The following is an 18,939-nucleotide window of genomic DNA, read 5'->3' as shown; positions in this document are numbered from 1 at the left end:
ATTGACCTGTTTGCACTGTGACCTTTGATGAAAAGGTTGTTGTGAAATTAGTTATGTAACATAGTAAAAGTGACTTTAAGCAGTGATTCTGAGATAATCAGTTAATATGACAAACTTTCCAAACACTTTGGTCTTCTATGGTGTCAATCAGTCACCACAGACATCTACAATCAGCATATGAACCTCAACAATGGTGACCATAATAAAAATGAAAAGCAGCAGAGCATGCTGGGAGCCATACCCAGCATGCATTGCATGCAGCATGTGTTTTTTTTTTTGTCACCATTGTTGAGGTTCATATTCTGATTATTGATGTCTGTGTGTGACTAACTGCTACCATGGAAGAGAGATGTATGTGCATAAAGTGTTTGATAATATTATGTAAACAGACTATGACAAAGTCATCAGAGACTTCCATTATAAAAAACTGAACTAATTACGCAGCACTCTTTACTTAGATTTTGAACTATGAACAGCTCCATGATTGATGATTGTCATCACCAGTAAGCTGCACAACAACCAACACCTGTTAGTATTTTTTCTGGGTTTTTGAGTTATAACAAACATGTTTTAGAAACACACGGTTATAACAGCCAGAGAAAAGACTAAGACAGAAATCAAGGGTCAAGAGCCCAACTAAAGCAAACACTGATCTCTAACATGGTTACTTCAAATGAAACAATAAATCAACATCTAAACCTTAGTTCATTCTCAATAAGATCTTCTGTAGACGTCTGACAGAAATAAAGTCAGTCTGGTTATTAATAAGTGGAGCTGGTGATGCTGTTTGTGGGGTTGTTTAATCAGATCTTGAGAGATTTCATGTATTTTATTTCAGTTGATTTCATCTAAGGCTGTGTCTGAAGTCAGTTGTAGTAGTTCTTGTGTTTCTCTTTTCTTCAGTGATTCTGTTTGTTAACAGCAGCTGTTCAGCACTAATTCACAATTATCACTCAGTTAATCACTTAATTACTTGAATGCAAAGTTTTAAAACTTACATGGTATAAATCAAGGCAATCTTAGTTTACTTGTCGGGTTTTACAGTGTAGCATATTTTTAAAACGTTTTTAAATATAAAATGTATGTTTATTTGCAACGGTTATGCTAACAACAATAAAAAATAAACATTTATAACAGTAAAACAGCGACATCTGCTGACCGACACATGCTGCGCTGTCACAGGAACATCCCAGCTGAAGATAATGAGGAAATGATGTCGCTCCTTTAGCAAAGTGCATTCCTAACGACTACTTAATGTCACGCACATGCCCTACTCACTCCAAAGTCCCCACTCCAAGGGGATAGGGATGATCACTTACATTTGGAATTTGCCCAGGAACCGTTCAGTACCGGTACTAGTACCGGCACACCCCTATTAGATGGTATAGGGTCTAACATACATGTTGTTGGTTTAGATGATCTAACAAGTTTATACAATTCTTCCTCTCCTATGGTAGAGAATGAGTGGAACTGTTCCTCAGGGGGTCTATAGTGCACTGTCTGATGTGATACTGTAGCTGACGGCTGAATGGTTGCAATTTTATCTCTAATAGTATCGATTTTAGAAGTAGTTCATAAAGTCATTACTGCTGTGGTGTTGGGAAATGTCAACACTTGTTGAGGCTTTATTTTTCGTTAATTTAGCCACTGTATTGAATAAATACCTAGGGTTATGTTTGATTTCTTCTAAAAGAGAAGAAAAGTAATCGGATTTAGCAGTTTTTAATGCTTTTCTGTAGGATAGTTTACTTTTCCCGCCAAGCAAGACGAAATACCTCTAGTTTTGTTTTCCTCCAGCTGCGCTCCATTTTTCGGGCTGCTCTCTTTAGGGTGCGAGTATGCTCATTATACCATGGTGTCAAACTGTTTTCCTTAACCTTCCTTAAGCGTAAAGGAGCAACTGTATTTAAAGTGCTAGAAAAGAGAGAGTCCATAGTTTCTGTTACATCATCAAGTTGTTCTGAGGTTTTGGATATGCTAAGGAATTTGGATACATCAGGAAGATAACTTAAAAAGCAGTCTTTTGTGTTAGAAGTGATGGTTCTTCCATACTTGTAACAAGAAGTAGAATTTACAATTTTGGCTATATGAAGTTTGCACAGAACTAAATAATGATCTGAGATATCATAACTTGGCTGAATAATTTCAACACCATCAACATCAATTCCATGTGACAGTATTAAATCTAGAGTATGATTTCGACAATGAGTAGGTCCTGAAACGTGTTGTCTAACCCCAATAGAGTTCAGAATGTCTATAAATGCTGATCCCAATGCATCGTTTTCATTATCAACATGGATATTAAAATCACCAACTATTAAAACTTTATCTGCAGCCAGAACTAACTCGGATGTAAAATCACCAAACTCTTTAATAAAGTCTGTATGGTGCCCTGGTGGCCTGTATACAGTAGCCAGTACAAACATAACAGGGGATTTATCATTAACATTTGTTTCTCTGGATAATGTTATATGAAGCACCATTACTTCAAACGAGTTATACTTGTAGCCTGCCCTCTGAGAAATCCTGAAAACGTTGTTATAAATTGAAGCAACACCTACACCTTTGCCTTTTAGACGGGGCTCATGTTTATAACAGTAATCTTGGGGGGTGGACTCATTTAAAATAATGTAATCATCAGGTTTTAGCCAGGTTTCTGTCAAATAGAGCACATCTATATTATGACCATTGATCATATTATTTACAAAAAGTGTTTTCGTAGAAAGGGATCTGATATTCAATAAGCCAAGCTTTATCATTTGTTTATCCATATTGCATCTGTTTTTTATTTGTTGAACCTCAATTAAATTGTTAATCTTAACTTGGTTTGGACGTTTTTTGTATTTTCTAGTTCGGGGAACAGACACAGTCTCTATAGTGTGATATCTAGGTGAAAGAGTCTCTATGTGCTGAGAATTAACTGACCTCTGTGACGGGAGGCAGCTAGCAGACGGTCGGTTTAGCCAGTCTGTCTGCTTCCTGACCTGGGCCCCAGTTAGTCAAGTATAAACACGAAGACTATTTGCCATATTTCTAGAGAGAAGAGTGGTGCCACCCCAGGAGGGATGAAGACCATCTCTTTTAAACAGGTCAGGTCTGCCCCAAAAGCTCGTCCAATTGTCTATGAAACCTATGTTATTCTGTGGGCACCACTTAGACATCCAGCCATTGAGTGATGACAATCTGCTATGCATCTCATCACCACGGTAAGCAGGGAGGGGACCAGAGCATATTACAGTGTCTGACATCGTGCTTGCAAGTTCACACACCTCTTTAATGTTATTTTTAGTGATCTCCGACTGGCGAAGTCGAACATCACTAGCGCCAGCATGAATAACAATCTTACTGTATTTACGTTTAGCATTAGCCAGCACTTTTAAATTTGCCAAGATGTCAGGCGCTCTGGCTCCCGGTAAACATTTGACTATGGTGGCTGGTGTCTCTATATTCACGTTCCGTACAATAGAATCACCAATAACTAGAGCACTTTCATCAGGTTTCTCAGTGGGTGCATCACTGAGTGGGGAGAACCTGTTTAATGTTTTGATCGGAACAGAAGAGCGGTGTTTTGACCCACGACTACGCTGCCTCACTGTCACCCAGTTGCCCTGCTGCTGGGGCTCTGTTTCCGGAACCGAACAATGTACAGGAATCCCTAATGTACAGGAATCCCTGAGCTAGACGCATCCAAAGCCGTATCTAGAGCACTAACATTCTTACTGTCCTCAATTAAAGTTTGGATGCGTGTCTCTAATTCTGAAATCTTCTCTGTCAGCCTAACTATTTCCCTGCATTTATTACATGTGAATCCCTCATCAGCGACAGAGATAGATAAACTGTACATGTGGCAAGAGGTGCAGGTAACAATAGCAGGAGAAGCCATTACTCACCGTGCTTGATGAAATATTCTTACTGCAGTTGTTTGATGAACTTGTGAAAAACTGGAGCGAGAGAGAGGAGAGAAGAAAAGAAAACAGCGATAGGTTCGAATGAAAACGCTAATGACAAGCTAATGAGTGCTAACGCTTTGCAGGTGTACTGCACTCACGGATATAAAATAAAAGTGAACGATCAAAGTTAATCTGATAAGACTGATCGATAATATCAGAAATATGGTGTGAATTAAGTTATATTTTATCACTTTAAAAAACAGAGAGTGATAGTAAGATAAAGATTCTAGAGAAAAAAAATAAAATAAAAACAGCTACACGGAGCTACGATGTCAACTGTTTCTCCATTCAAAAGTACACTTTCAAACATAAGGTCAACAGGTAGTCTCGGAGTACGGCCGTACATGAGAAAGAAAGGAGAAAAACCTGTTGTCTCATGAACTGTACAATTATATGCAAAAGTCAAGGTGTTCAACATTTGCGGCCATCTGACTTTAGATATGGGAGGCAGCGCATGAATCATGTTACCAAGAGTGCGGTTCATTCTTTCCACCTGACCATTGCCCATTGGATGGTATGGTGTGGTGTGAGTTTTGTCAATACCAGCCAACTGACACAGCTCCGCAATTAACAAGTTCTCAAAATTTGCGCCCTGGGCAGAGTGAATGCCAACAGGAAAACCATACACGCACAAGAAATTGTTCCAAAGAAACCGGGCCACCGTCTTTGCAGATTGGTTAGAGCAAGGATATGCACACGCCAACTTCGTGAAATGGTCAGTGACTACTAAAATGTCAACAGACTTATTGTTGTGGTCTTCAGCTGACCAAAAGTCTATACAGACTAATTCGAGCGGAGACGCAGTGGTGATGGAAACTAATGGGGCCCTAGCCTCTGGCTCAGGAGACTTGCTCACAATGCATCTCTTACAGTTGTGCACGTAGTCCTTAACATCTTTCTCCATTGTATCCCAATAAAACCTCTGTCTGGCCAACCCTAATGAGCGCTGCTGACCCTGATGGCCCGCATCATCATGAATGCCTTTCAACACTGCCATTCGAAGTGATTCAGGTACAACATATTGGTAAGTTTTCTGTTTTGTCACTGGGTGCTTAGACACACAATACACAATCCCCAGGCATGTGTTCAGTTTACCCCACTGTCTCAATATTCTTAACGTCCCATGTGATTCATGAACTTTTTCATGTCTTGAGGGACGACGACCACGGTCAATAAAAAAACTTGACCCGGCCAACTACAGGATCATTGACTTGTTCAGTAAGGAGTTCATTATGGTTAAAAACAGGAACAGCTTTCTGCCCCACTGCAACAAGAGACTCCAGATACTGCACATGTGAAATAGCTCTCACTAGGGGTGTAACGGTATGCAAAAATCACGGTTCGGTACGTACCTCGGTTTTAAAGTCACGGTTCGGTTCATTTTCGGTACAGTAAGGGAAAGAAATGCAAAAATTAAACTGCAGGTTGTTTATTACTATAAACTTTTTTAACAATTTGTTTACGCTTTTTTTAAATACTTTTTAATAAAATAAATAATAAAATATAATTTATAATAAAATAAAAAAAGAATAAGAAATAAAATACTGCTGCAAAGTTCTCCACTAAATAAAATACTCTCAGTCTCAAACCAATATCATATAATATAATGAAAAATATAAATAAATAACTATGATTACAGTGCAGCATTACCAATCCCAGCTTGTAGGCCTGCTCATATTTAAAAAATATATATAACTTTTCCAAAGTGTGAAGTGCAGCATCAACAGTTTCAGTTTTTAGACCTGCTCAGATTTCGTTATTGCGTTGGACCAATCGGAATTAAGAACAAAGGTCTGTTTAAATGCCGACGGGAGCTGCGTTTGAATAACAATCGTTTTTTTCCTAGTTGTAGTGATGTTCACACTCGCGTGATGCCTTTTGAAAACCTTAGGCCGGTGACACACTGGCATATTGCACCTGTCAAACATAGTCTATTTTCCCATCAATACTGTTGACGGTGTCCTTTATCAGTAGGCTTTATATTTATGCTCAACATGAAGTATAGATATTGTTGTCGTGAAGACAAGATCCTGGTCTGTCTGCGGTCTCCCTCTATGTCACCTACAGCAGCAGCAGCGCGCCAGCGCCGCGTCAGGAACGATTCTGTTGTGTAAAGACACAGAAAATGCGAAGCAACTGACACACAGCAGAAACGCACACTCACGACACGCAGACAGTGTGTCACCGGCCATAGAATCAAGTGCAGGGCGGGATTTGCGCTGAACGCGGACAAAATATTGCATTCGGTCACTCGGTACACACGTGCACTGAACCGAAATCCCTGTACCGAAATGGTCCGGTACGAATACACATACCGTTACACCCCTAGCTCTCACAGTTCCTGCATCTTCCCAATGCTGATGTGTTTGCATGACAGCTGAAATCTCATCACTGCTCACCCGTACACTTCCTGCAATACACATAGCTTCAAAGGTAGCATCTCCAGTCTTAAACAGAGCATTCACATCCCTCATCTCAGGTAGCTCCGTGGAGAGCCGAAACATATTCTGAATATCATCCTTTTTGAAATTGGCCGCCTGCTTAAGAAGGGTTGAATAAGGAGCCCTAGTCAATCTATGCAAAATTTTGGACTGCACAAAAGGCTCTCTACTGAGGGTGTCAGCCACCACATTTTTAGTGCCTGGAATATACTGGATGTCAAAGTCAAATGGCGCCAGCTGCGCCACCCAGCGCTGCTCGCAGGCATCCAACCTTGGCGTGGTCAGTATGTACTTCAAGGGATTGTTGTCGGTCCACACAGTGAACCTGTGACCATGTAACCAATGGCTAAATTTATTACAAATCGCCCATTTCATTGCAAAAAATCCAAGGCGATGCGCACGGTATTTTGCCTGAGCATGATTCAATGATTTGATGGCAAAAGCTATTGGTTGTGCTTTGTCACTGTTGTGATAAATTTGCGACAACACTGCACCAAGTCCGGCGGTAGATGCATCGACAGATAAAATAAATGGCTTACTAAAGTCAGGGTGAGCCAAAAGCACTTCTTCAATCAGTCCTGGGTCCAATCATCTGGGCCAAGATTGCGGGACAACAAAGGCCGTTTATTGCTTTTTGATTTCCGAGGCCTTTTCTGACCACCAATAAAACCAAACAAGGGTTTGGCCAATACAGAACGGTTTTTAATAAAATGCCGATAGTAGATTACCATCCCTAAAAAGGAACGTATTTTGGAAGGTGATGGAGTGGCACCATCCAACTCCATCAAATCAGCCTCTGTCACCTTGACTATGGCTTCCACTTTATCTGGATCCCTCGAAATTTCATTCTGACAAATCACATGACCCAGGAGTTTAACTGAGCGCCTCAAAAACTGATATTTTGAAGGTGAAAGTTTCAAGTTATGTTCTTTCAGGCGTCGAAACACCATTTTCAATCGGGCCAGGCTCTCTTCTTCGGTCTTGGCAAACACCAACAAATCGTCAAGATAACACAGAAGACTTAAAAAGGTCATAAGTTAATCTAATGCAATGGCAGAAATCCCGTGCCTCACCACAATCCAGATGATGTCTCGAGAAGACAGACTCGTATGTCTCAATCAGGTCAGCAAGTTTCTCCTTACACTGTAAAGAAACTTCGCAGTCGCCAATCGGAATGGTGCCAAGCCCTAGCTTCTCCAGTTTATCATTCACATCGATGATGTTACTGCATAAGGTTCTGGCAGTAAGGCTACAGCAGGAACTATTACTTCGCACTTTCCCACATTTTGATGAACAGTCAAAGAGTCAGAAAATTGATCAAAGTCCTCTAAGGCAATGCAGGGGAAAACAATTTTTGCAGTTATTTCTGCTGAAGTGGGGTTGATAATCTTAATTGGCAGCCACCCATCTCCCCACAGTGGAGAAACAATTCGCCCAACCATGCTGACCATTATCTGTTTGTTCACACACGCAGTACTCATTGAGCTGATGGCTCAAGGAGTACTGTGCTGCCAGCTGATAATACGGTACCCGTGGGCAACCGACCCCACACCAAATGTTTAGTCATAGGCTGAAGAGTTACCACACTTTTCAACTTCAGAGTTCCAACCTTGTCTGGGATGGACTCCCCTCGCCATCTCTCTAGGTTAGACAGAAGACGAAGGAACTGGCTACTGTCATTCTGGCAAGGTGAATCAGGTTTACTTACAACACGCCAAAATCCATCATTTGACTTGAAATGTCTGATGAGTGGCTTAAGTACATTTGTACCCAAAACAATGGGATCAATCTGTCCTTTAACAAACAACACTGGGACCAGAAACTTGTACCCATAAACCTCAAGTTTCAAATCACATAGTCCTAAAGGACTGGTTTGTTTTCCCCCACAACCCACCAAAACAATATCCGCAGGGGCCAGCATGTCTTCTGTCATCACACCTGCTTGTTTTAACATGGGTATTATGTCTGCACTGATGGTAGTTGCCATAGACCCAGTATCCATCATGCCTTTCAACTCAACCTTATCCTGGACTAATGCATTAGTGTAGAACAAACTTTCACTTTGAGCTGTTCTCATGGTGTTTTGCAAGATTACTTTGCTAGACTTCGGGACATTTTCGCATAAGAAAGCATATACAGATTCAATATCATCACTATCAAAGGAGGTTGAACTCATGTGCCTACCATCACCCTCCTCCAGATGGAGGCTCAATAGTTTCCCTGAGAGGGCCTTTGACTATGACCGTCAACAGCAGCGGCCGAGCTGTTTGGCCTAACCTGTGAGGTAGTCATCTCACACACGTCATGTGTATGTCCAGGAAGGTAGCAAGTGAAACACAATTTGTGCAATCTACAGTGAGAAACTGTGTTGCGGTCATTACTGTGACAGACTTTGTGATCTCTTAACATTCGGTCTGCGATGAACAACTGCTCTGGAGGACTGTGTGTTACATGTCAGTGCTTTCTCCAGCATATTCAGTATCCTATCCATTGTGTTACTTTCACATGTTGCATGATCAGGCTCAAATGCACTCCCAGGAGCCTTAACAACTTGAGTTTTAGAAGGTGGTGTACCACACATATCATCACTTACAGCACTAGCTGTTTGTTGTGAGAACTGACACTTGTAACAGTCTTGACCTGTCACATTAGTTTCCTTTGTGGGTATGTAAGGCTTCTACCTGACACTAGGGGGAGATAGTGTGCTTATTGCTCTAGGATATCAGTAAGGCAAGGATAGAAGGAGTGAGAGGTGTTTGAGGCCTAACAGCATGGCATACCACTCCAGTCCAGACTGGGAATCTATGGGATTTTCTGCTCAGTCAATGTAAGATTTGGTGTTTTGTCTGTTCTGTTCATGGTTATTTTTGACTGGTGTGGATTCACATATGGTATGATGTTGATTTTTGTTGGCTTGGTTGTAGAAGGACTCTTTAGTCCTTCCGGATAATATCCAGGAAGATTGTACTTCAAAAGGACTGTTTAACCACAGGACACCTTACTTCTATTCTCCTCGGTATCATCTGGATCAATGTACAAGGACAAAAGTCTTGTTGCTTCATGACGGATATATCGAATTGAGGCTGGCCATTTTGTTTCCAGTCTTGTGTGCACTTGAGTACGGCAGAAAAACATTGTGGTTTCTGCCTATCCAGATAAGAACTCTTGCACTACTTTTGTAAATAATGTTGTTGATGTGTGATTTTTTCCTTGTATTTTGAAATGCTATGCCTCTGGTTATTATATGTGGGGTTTCCTATCATGTATTGATGATAATATGTATTCTTTACCGCTTACTTTTGGAATAATACTCACTTTTGCATCTATTTCTTGTCTTTTTGAATACTAGACGAATTGTTACACACTCATATACCTTGCGGTCTTAAAAACATCATTGAGAGATCTTTATCAGGACAATTACGTATGAACATAACGGCAATCTCCATGTCCCAATTTTACAATGATCTGCCCTCACTTTTACGATGCTGTTTCAGCTAGGTCAGCAGCTTTGTTTGATCTAATCCAATAATCAAAAGAGCCTTCATTTTGATATGGCTTGGTAGCGTAGAAGTCAGCCAGGGGAAGACCTGTAGATATAACACCCCCGAAGTGTTGTTTGAGGATACGAAATACCATATCTACATCACCAGTCCTAACGACTGAGACACTGTTGCGCAACCATATCTGAATAACATCCCTTGCCCGGCCCATCAATTTGTTTATTATCTCATCAATGCGTTCCCGTTAAGAATCGCCTTTCTCAAGGTAAGTCCTCATCAAATCCTCCCATTCAAAGATTGAACACTTATCTGAACTGTCACCACGAAAGTATGGTGGCTCTTTACCACTTTTCAGCACAAGATTAATCTTTGAAGCATCAATGATGGTGGTGCCGCAAGGATTCACATGTGAGCACCTCTGACAGTCATGACACAAGTTGGAGGTAGGTAGCTGATTGTTAGGAAACAAGCTGGATTTAATCGACTGACTGATATCAGAGCTCAGTTGTTTTACTTGATCATTAGATAGTGCTACAGTAGGTTCTGATAAACTCATTTCAAGTGGTGGTATGTCAGAAGATACTGGAGTAGAAAATTGTACTCTATTAGCATCAGAATCAATGTCATTCATCTTCCCAGGAGTACATGAACCACTAAATCTCCAAAAATGATAGCCACCAAAATTAACATACTACAAAAAAAAGAAAAAAAAAGAAAATTACATCCAAAACTGAATAAATAATTTTGCACTTCGACTTTACAACTCTAATAAATTGATCAATTGCTTAACATTTGATGCACTATCAAATCAAATCAAATAAGGGTACCGAAACCTTAGTCCATGCCTCCCCCTGGTGAAAAGAAAAAAGGCGTCTCCTCGATGAGAAAGGAAAAGCAGTGAAGTCCAAATTATTCTAGTCTGTGCAGCAACCTCGGGAGTTAGGCAGCCGCTGAACAATCGCACGGGTCACGTCACCAGTGTAACCGTATGCTTCTGTGGTCTGCGTTGTGTTGAAAATACTGAAGAACGACAGGAGAGCGCCAGATTGGGTCTGCATAGAGAATGTATTTTTATATAGACAGGTCGTCACAACAGCTTCAGCTCACATCAGTAACACTCTTCCGTTCAGGAGAGAGTAGGAAAAAGAAAAGAAAAGGATAAACGAAAAACAAGGCCAAAGTAAAACAAGAAGAAAAAGCAGTAACTCCGTACACAAGCTTATACAGAGGAGCATATGAAATGCGACAATATTGATTTTATAACAACTTAAACAAAAACATGGTTTGCCAGTGCATACCTGCATAGCGAATGTATTTTTATATAGACAGGTCGTCACAACAGCTTCAGCTCACATCATTAACACTGTCAACAAAAATAACATCCCAAAGCGCACCAATTCACATCAATGAAACCGGTTAAGTATATATGATCTTACATCTGTAACCAACAACAAAAAAATGAAGAAAAAAAAAACAACTTAAACAGTGTAATTTCTGTGTGTGAATTATTTTCAACCAATGCTAGCCATTAATCTGTAGCATGGAACACAGCATACCTCTTCCGTTCAGGAGAGAGCAGGAAAGGAGCGCTAAAAGAACAATCAGCAGATATGGCTGTCTGTACTTAACCGTTTCGTTGACAAACGGGGGGAGGGGGCCCATTACCTCCTTACAGACCTTTTTATTAAATTTATTTTTTACAAACACTGGTTTCAACAATTATAGAATCACACTGAATGAATAACAAGAAAATCTAGGTAAATAAACCTATTTTAACCTCGTTACACTCACACCAAGGAGAACTCTCCAAAAACCCACGACACACTAGAAGAGAAAAGTGCGCATGCCCATTGCCTATCTACGGCAAGCCCCGAGGGGACAAATGCATAAGACACACACACACACACACACACACACAAACACACATATGTAAAGAGCGCCCGTACATCCAGAATTAGTGCAATATAACAGAATCAAATAAAGTCTGCTACAATAGTTTCAGTTTAATATGTTGCAGGCTCATTTATTGGTAATTTATAATAAATAATATTGAGGATAATGAATTATCAAAAAATTATTTTTGAAGCTGCGGTCTCGCGAGAGTTGGACCAGTGCGCGCATCACTCTTGGGCTTCGCGACTTTTTATTCTGAGGGGATTCCTTCAGATAACGGCTGCCACGGGACCAACTCAACGAAAATGTGCTTTTAATCAGAAAAGAAACACAAGGATGATGTTTTATCTATAAAATATCTGGTATGAGAGTATCGGGTCTGTCTCCACATGAAAGAAATCCACACGTAAGTCTGGCTCAGAGATGTGAGGAAAGGTTGATTTATTTGATCAGTTTGCAAAATGACACCATAAACTTTCTGGTTTTCGGGTTTAACTTAAGTTCAGCAGGGTTTTTTATTAGTTTTTTTTATAGTTTATATAAAAATCATGATCCAGCAGCTGATTCAAATAGCAGATATGTAAAGTATTGACACTGCAGCTGACGCTCAGTGTCAAGAGACAGGCCATTACAGCTTTTCTTTAAAGTTCATTATCTAAAAATAAAGAATGATGTCCTCATTTATTTTTGATAGAATGAGTTACTGCTTAGGGTTGTTTGCCAGTGATGGGTTACATCTTCATGTTTACGCCAAGATCCTTCTTCAGAACTTTACAGCTGAACCAAGTTAAGAGTCTCAGAAAACAACAAATTAGTATTTCTGAATTCCGAGGTAACTATGGTTTTCTGACTGGTTACTAGAGAGCTCCTAGGCTTTGTGAGGTGGTTGCTATGGAGTTACTAGGAGGTTTAAGTAAGAAGTATCGACCTAGTTAGATAGCAGGTAAAATAGAAATGAAACTCATCTCCAGCATTAACACGGACAGCGAACAACTAACAAGATGATTAAAAAGGTAAGTTTGATTATAATTATATTGTCCCTTATATGTGATTGTTTAATTAAGTTGAATGATTATTGACTTCTTATTTTTACATTTGTGCTAGAGTTATTGTTATTTTTAATCTGGAAAAAGGCTTATTTTAAATCTCTTTACAAGACTAGACATTAGTAGTTGCAATATCATAGTTGAGTCTCACAGAGATTGGTAATGCATGAATGCTAGTATGCAGCTCTTGTACTGTATTTACGTTTCTATTCTAATCTAATTGTGATTGTCTTTAAATGATCCAGTTAAAGGGTATCCAGTTATACAGTAGGTGGACAACCAAAGTGTCTGTTACTGCCACGTGTACCGCTGGCGCAGGGCCACAGCATTAACTACAAGTTTGTTGCGTGTTAAGGTTATTCCAGAAACTACCTTACTGAAATTATATTTTATTTTATAAGCTGAGATCAAATAACGGAGTAAAACAACAACATTATAATATAACATAGGGCCCTATGAAATCCATTAGTTTTAAAGTTTAAATTGTTTCCAAATTCAGTTTTTTTCCATTTTAATTTTCCTGTACAAAAATTACAAAAGGTTTGCTGTTTCAATAATCTGTACAAACTTTTACAAGAGGCTTTGAAGGACAACGATGTATATTAAAATAATTGATTTTGGGGGTCTATACACCACTGCAATGAGCAGATAACATGGAGATTCAACATTGCATAACATAGCCTCATAAGCTGTCATAACTGTCTACTGAAAAGAGCCTAAACTCAAACATGTTTTTAAAAATTACTGCAATTCCACCACCCTTCCTAGGCTTTCTAGGGCAGCTGAAAATGCTACAGTTTGTGGGAGAAAGTTATGAAAAGGGGCTTAAATCATTTTCAGTGAGCCAAGTTTCAGTAATAAACAAAGGTTATTTGAGGTAAAAAGTTAATTAGTAAATTTGTTTTATTTAGTACTGATCTTGCATTTATCAGGGCTGAGTTTATAGACACAGTTTTTTTGTCTTGCTGTTTTGCAGAGTACGCAGATAACTTTGATAGAGATTGAAAATTATTTGTAATTGCGCCGCGCTGGGATATCTCAAAGTGTCGATTCTGTCTGGGTTTTCAGTGATGAACGAAATACACGATGAAGTTATCGCGGTCAATGAATAATCCCCAGCTCAGTACATGTTAAATAAATATCAGTTGCCAGGCAAGTTTCATAACGATTGTTCATTTGTATAAGTTCTGGAGTTGTATAATGAATTCGCATGATGATTGTGTCTTATAAATACGCACGGTAGTATTGCCAAGATCCTTGAGTTCCAACACACAGCGAACACGGGCAGGCGTTCTTCAATCCACGTAGGCTAAATTAATAATGACATTGGGAAAAAAACAACTGTGCAGACCCAGCGTTCCAACACAGGGCAAACTAAGTTGGTAACAGCGGTAACTGCCCGATCTGGAATTTTCCTAAGGATGTGACTATGACAAGGTACTGTTGTAGCGCGGTTTTGTTCTGTGGTATGTGCATGTTCATAATGGCGGCCACTTTTTCAGGGTATGGTTTAAGTCCATCAATACTCAGCAAATGACCCATGTAGCTCACTTCCTTAGCTTCGAATGTTCATTTGTCTGGATTTAGTTTTATGTTCTGTTATCTGATGCACTGCATTACTTTTTCAAGTCTCTCGTTATGTTGCTTCTCACCCCCCAGATCAGTATGCCATCCACAAACACTTCAACCCCTTCCATGTCTTCAAATGTTTGTGACCTAATCCTTTGAAACATCTCTCCAGCACAGCTGATTCCCAATGTTTGTCTTTTGTATGCAAATCCTCCAAAAGGACTGTTGAAGGTGCATAACTTGGAACTATCTCTTGATTTGCCAGTAATCAATGTCAATGTCAATGTCACCTTTATTTATATAGCGCTTTAAACAAAATACATTGCGTCAAAGCAACTGAACAACATTCATTAGGAAAACAGTGTCAATAATGCAAAAATGATAGTTAAAGGCAGTTCATCATTGGATTCAGTTATGTCATCTCTGTTCAGTTAAATAGTGTCTGTGCATTTATTTGCAATCAAGTCAACGATATCGCTGTAGATGAAGTGTCCCCAACTAAGCAAGCCAGAGGCGACAGCGGCAAGGAACCGAAACTCCATCGGTGACAGAATGGAGAAAAAAACCTTGGGAGAAACCAGGCTCAGTTGGGGGGCCAGTTCTCCTCTGACCAGACGAAACCAGTAGTTCAATTCCAGGCTGCAGCAATGTCAGATTGTGCAGAAGAATCATCTGTTTCCTGTGGTCTTGTCCTGGTGCTCCTCTGAGACAAGGTCTTTACAGGGGATCTGTATCTGGGGCTCTAGTTGTCCTGGTCTCCGCTGTCTTTCAGGGATGTAGAGGTCCTTTCTAGGTGCTGATCCAGCATCTGGTCTGGATACGTACTGGATCCGGGTGACTGCAGTGACCCTCTGATCTGGACACAGACTGGATCTGGTGGCTACGGTGACCTCGGAACAAGAGAGAAACAGACAAATATTAGCGTAGATGCCATTCTTCTAATGATGTAGCAAGTACATAGGTTGTTATGGGAAGTGTTTCCGGTTCCGGTTTACCTAATTAATGCAGCCTAAAAATCCTTTAACGGATTTGGATAATAAAAGCATATTAGTATGTTATGTGTATGCCAGGTTAAAGAGATGGGTCTTTAATCTAGATTTAAACTGCAAGAGTGTGTCTGCCTCCCGAACAATGTTAGGTAGGTTATTCCAGAGTTTGGGCGCCAAATAGGAAAAGGATCTGCCGCCTGCAGTTGATTTTGATATTCTAGGTATTATCAAATTGCCTGAGTTTTGAGAACGTAGCAGACGTAGAGGATTATAATGTAAAAGGAGCTCATTCAAATACTGAGGTGCTAAACCATTCAGGGCTTTATAAGTAATTAGCAATATTTTAAAATCTATGCGATGCTTGATAGGGAGCCAGTGCAGTGTTGACAGGACCGGGCTAATATGGTCATACTTCCTGGTTCTAGTAAGAACTCTTGCTGCTGCATTTTGGACTAGCTGTAGTTTGTTTACTAAGCGTGCAGAACAACCACCCAATAAAGCATTACAATAATCTAACCTTGAGGTCATAAATGCATGGATTAACATTTCTGCATTTGACATTGAGAGCATAGGCCGTAATTAAGATATATTTTTGAGATGGAAAAATGCAGTTTTACAAAATGCTAGAAACGTGGCTTTCTAAGGAAAGATTGCGATCAAATAGCACACCTAGGTTCCTAACTGATGACGAAGAATTGACAGAGCAACCATCAAGTCTTATACAGTGTTCTAGGTTATTACAAGCGGAGTTTTTAGGTCCTATAATTAAGAGTAGGAATTAGTAGTACCCTAGGTATTTAGCCACTGTATTGAATAAATACCTAGGGTTATGTTTGTTTTCTTCTAAAAGAGAAGAAAAGTAATCGGATCTAGCAGTTTTTAATGCTTTTCTGTAGGATATGTTACTTTCCCGCCAAGCAATACGAAATACCTCTAGTTTTGTTTTCCTCCAGCTGCGCTCCATTTTTCGGGCTGCTCTCTTTAGGGTGCGAGTATGCTCATTATACCATGGTGTCAAACTGTTTTCCTTAACCTTCCTTAAGCGTAAGGGAGCAACTTTATTTAAAGTGCTAGAAAAGAGAGAGTCCATAGTTTCTGTTACATCATCAAGTTGTTCTGAGGTTTTGGATATGCTAAGGAATTTGGATACATCAGGAAGATAACTTAAAAAGCAGTCTTTTGTGTTAGAAGTGATGGTTCTTCCATACTTGTAACAAGAAGTAGAATTTACAATTTTGGCTATATGAATTTTGCAAAGAACTAAATAATGATCTGAGATATCATCACTTGGCTGAATAATTTCAACACCATCAACATCAATTCCATGTGACATTGTCGAAATCATACTCTAGATTTAATACTGAGAAGGTCCTGAAACGTGTTGTCTATTACCAATAGAGTTCAGAATGTCTATAAATGCTGATCCCAATGCATCGTTTTCATTATCAACATGGATATTAAAATCACCAACTATTAAAACTTTATCTGCAGCCAGAACTAACTCAGATGTAAAATCAACAAACTCTTTAATAAAGTCTGTATGGTGCCCTGGTGGCCTGTATACAGTAGCCAGTACAAACATAACAGGGGATTTATCATTAACATTTGTTTCTCTGGATAATGTTATATGAAGCACCATTACTTCAAACGAGTTATACTTGTAGCCTGCCCTCTGAGAAATCCTGAAAACGTTGTTATAAATTGAAGCAACACCTTCACCTTTGCCTTTTAAACGCGGCTCATGTTTATAACAGTAATCTTGGGGGGTGGACTCATTTAAAATAATGTAATCATCAGGTTTTAGCCAGGTTTCTGTCAAACAGAGTACATCTATATTATGATCAGTGATCATATTATTTACAAAAAGTGTTTTCGTAGAAAGGGATCTGATATTCAATAAGCCAAGCTTTATCATTTGTTTATCCATATTGCTTCTGTTTTTTATTTGTTGAACCTCAATTAAATTGTTAATCTTAACTTGGTTTGGACGTTTTTTGTTTTTTCTAGTTCGGGGAACAGACACAGTCTCTATAGTGTGATATCTAGGTGAAAAAGTCTCTATGTGCTGAGAATTAACTGACCTCTGTGACGGGAGGCAGCTAGCAGACGGTCGGTTTAGCCAGTCTGTCTGCTTCCTGACCTGGGCCCCAGTTAGTCAAGTATAAACACTAAGACTATTTGCCATATTTCTAGAGAGAAGAGTGGCGCCACCCCAGGAGGGATGAAGACCATCTCTTTTAACCACTTCAGCTGTTATTTTGATTTTTTGAGAATTAGGCATATGCAATATTGGACCCACCGGTGGGTCCCCAGAGTTGATGTGGTTAAACAGGTCAGGTCTGCCCCAGAAGCTCGTCCAATTGTCTATGAAACCTATGTTATTCTGTGGGCACCACTTAGACATTCAGCCATTGAGTGATGACAATCTGCTATGCATCTCATCACCACGGTAAGCAGGGAGGGGACCAGAGCATATTACAGTGTCTGACATCGTGCTTGCAAGTTCACACACCTCTTTAATGTTATTTTTAGTGATCTTCGACTGGCGAAGTCGAACATCATTAGCGCCGGCATGAATAACAATCTTACTGTATTTACGTTTAGCATTAGCCAGCACTTTTAAATTTTCCAAGATGTCAGGCGCTCTGGCTCCCGGTAAACATTTGACTATGGTGGCTGGTGTCTATATATTCACGTTCCGTACAATAGAATCACCAATAACTAGAGCACTTTCATCAGGTTTCTCAGTGGGTGCATCACTGAGTGGGGAGAACCTGTTTAATGTTTTGATCGGAACAGAAGAGCGGTGTTTTGACCCACGATTACGCTGCCTCACCGTCACCCAGTTGCCCTGCTGCTGGGGCTCTGTTTCTGGAACCGAACAAATGTACAGGAATCCCTGAGCTAGACGCATCCAAAGCCGTATCTAGAGCCCTAACATTTTTACTATCCTCAATTGCGTGTCTCTAATTCTGAAATCTTCTCTGTCAGCCTAACTATTTCCCTGCATTTATCACATGTGAATCCCTCATCAGCAACAGAGATAGATAAACTGTACATGTGGCAAGAGGTGCAAGTAACAATGACGGGAGAAGCCATTACTCACCGTGCTTGATGAAATATTCTTGCTGCTGTTGTTTGATGAACTTGTGAAAAACTGGAGCGAGGGAGAGGAGAAAAGAAAACAGCTATAGGTTCGAATGAAAACGCTAATGACAAGCTAACGAGTGCTACCGCTTTGCAGGTGTACTGCACTCACGGATATAAAATAAAAGTGAACGATCAAAGTTAATCTGATAAGATTGATCGATAATATCAGAAATATGGTGTGAATTAAGTTATATTTTACCACTTTAAAAAACAGAGAGTGATAGTAAGATAAAGATTCTAGAGAAAAAATAAAATAAAAACAGCTACACGGAGCTACAATTTGCTAGAGAAGGCCAACAGGAAGTAGAGAAAACACTGTCTTGAACAAGGAGTTGCGCAGCATGTTCCGAAAGAAAGGGCTTGATCTTCTTGATGTTGAATAAAGCAAATCTGCAGGATCG

The sequence above is a fragment of the Carassius carassius genome, chromosome 21 (genome assembly GCF_963082965.1).
Source record: "Carassius carassius chromosome 21, fCarCar2.1, whole genome shotgun sequence".
Classification (NCBI taxonomy): domain Eukaryota; kingdom Metazoa; phylum Chordata; class Actinopteri; order Cypriniformes; family Cyprinidae; genus Carassius; species Carassius carassius.
Note: the sequence above shows the minus strand (reverse complement) of the source record.